Source organism: Tupaia chinensis, unplaced genomic scaffold (assembly GCF_000334495.1).
Source record: "Tupaia chinensis unplaced genomic scaffold, TupChi_1.0 Scaffold144034_1, whole genome shotgun sequence".
Taxonomy (NCBI): Eukaryota; Metazoa; Chordata; class Mammalia; order Scandentia; family Tupaiidae; genus Tupaia; species Tupaia belangeri.
Genome location: NW_006203886.1, coordinates 260,883 through 263,032, shown reverse-complemented (window position 1 = coordinate 263,032; position 2,150 = coordinate 260,883).

The following is a 2,150-nucleotide window of genomic DNA, read 5'->3' as shown; positions in this document are numbered from 1 at the left end:
TTTGCTATAGGGAGCCTGTGCTCACCAGAAAGACAGAGAGAGACAGAGAGACAGAAAGCAAGAAATCACTCCCCAGGGGGGATGGTCACGCCACAATCCCTTCTCCTCCATTCTGCTCTCAGGATCTTGGGCACGCACACACATGCGCCCGGTGTGAATTTAAGCCACCGGGTCCAGGACTCAAACTGCAGTCGCTACATGGGAGTCCAGCAACATAGCCATTATGCTACCTGCTGGTCCCCAAATAAAATAATTCTTAAAAAAATCACACTGGGGGGCCAGCAGATGGCATGATGGTTAAGGGTGTTGGACTCCCATATAGCTGACCATGGTTCAAGTCCTGGACCTGGCAGCTTGCCTTCTCACTTTCTCTTTCTCTCCCTCTCTCTGGCTCTGTTCCTCTCTGGTCAAATTAAAATAATAAGTAAATGAATAAATAAAGTTAAATAAAATAATTTTTAAAAATCACATTGTGTGTGTGTGTGTGTGTGTGTGTGTGTGTGTGCTCAAAATTCCAAGAGGAGAATGGAGGGAGCGGGATCGTGGTGTGGTCCTCCCTCCCAGGGGGCAATTTCTTTTCTTCTCTCTGTATCTCTCCCATGAGTGCACGTGCCCCACAGCAAAAACCTAAAAGATAAAAAGATGGACTACCACATAGAAAAATGGGCAAGAAATGCATATAGGCAATTGACAAAAGAGGAAAATAATCATATAAATGAAGCTCAGCTTCATTAATAAAACCTCACGAAGAATCAAAGGTCTTAGTTATATTATTAGCCAAATAGCAAAGATTTTCTGATGCGGTGAAACCTACTTAATGAGAAAAAGATTATTTCCCTTAACAGATTCAGTCATGCGTCACTTAATGATGGGGATATGTTCTGAGAAATGGTGTCACTGAAGACACCTTCATGGCTCCTGAGAACTAGTGATTTCAGGGGAATAAGAGAGATGAAGATTTTCCACTGATAATTCAGCCTCCAGCCCACAAACTCAAATGGAGAGGCAAGGGAACAGGCCTTAAGCAGACACCTTTATGACACCTGAGAACTAGTGATTTCAGGGGAATAAGAGAAATGAAGATTTTCCACTGATAATGCAGCCTCCAGCCCACAAACTCGAGTTGTAGGAAGCCTTTCAAACCTCCTGTCTGTCTCTGTCTCTCTCTACTTCTGTCTCTGTCTTCTCATTTTTTTGTAATTTTTCCTTTTTAAAATTTTTTAAGGTAAAGCATTTTCTTGGCTTTCAGCCCCTCCTTTCCCTTTATCTTGTTAATAATCCCCTCTCCCCCTCTCAACACAGGAGAGGCAAGGGAACAGGCCTTCAGAAGACACCTTCATGGCTCCTGAGAACTAATGATTTCACGTAGAGCACTTGCTCACCACACGGTTTTCTAATTTTTTTTTAAATATTTTTTTTTTAGTTTTTTTTGTTTGTTTGTTTTAGTTTTCTTCTTTTCTTTTTCTCTGTTTCTTTGTTGTTTTCGTTGCTGTTGTTTCTCTCTGTTTCCTTTTCTGCACTCTCCTGGACGTTCAGATTGAATTTCAAGTTTGGGAAGAAACACATCCATAAGATGATTGGAAATCACCACGGGGCCACAGGAAATATGGGAAAGCAAGAAAATACCTCTCCTCCAAGGGAAAAGAATAACTCCTCTTCATCCACAGACAGTTCAATGGAAATTGTGGAAATATCTGATAAAGAATTTAGAACATTCAAAATGGCAAAGCTAACAGAGATGGAAGAGAAAAGAGAACTGCAGAAGAGGAAGGAGACAGGAGCTGACGAGTTCCAGGAGGTCAGGAAATTCTTGCAAGATCTAAAAGAGGAATTACACATTTTACAAAAGAATCAAATGGAACTGTTAGAGATGAAGGCTATAATACAGGAAGTCAAAGTCTCCCTTGAAAGTATTAAAAGCAGACTAGATCATACAGAAAATAGAATCTCAGACGTAGAAGAGAAAATTGCTGGCCTAAAAAAATCTACCATGAAGACTGAGAAAATGCCCCCAAATTTGAGAACAATATACAAGAAGTACTAGATACCATCAAATGTCCAAACATCCAGATAATTGGCATTCCAGAAGGCGAAGAGACTCATAAGAGCATTGATAATATATTCCATGAAATCCTGCAAGAAAACTGTCC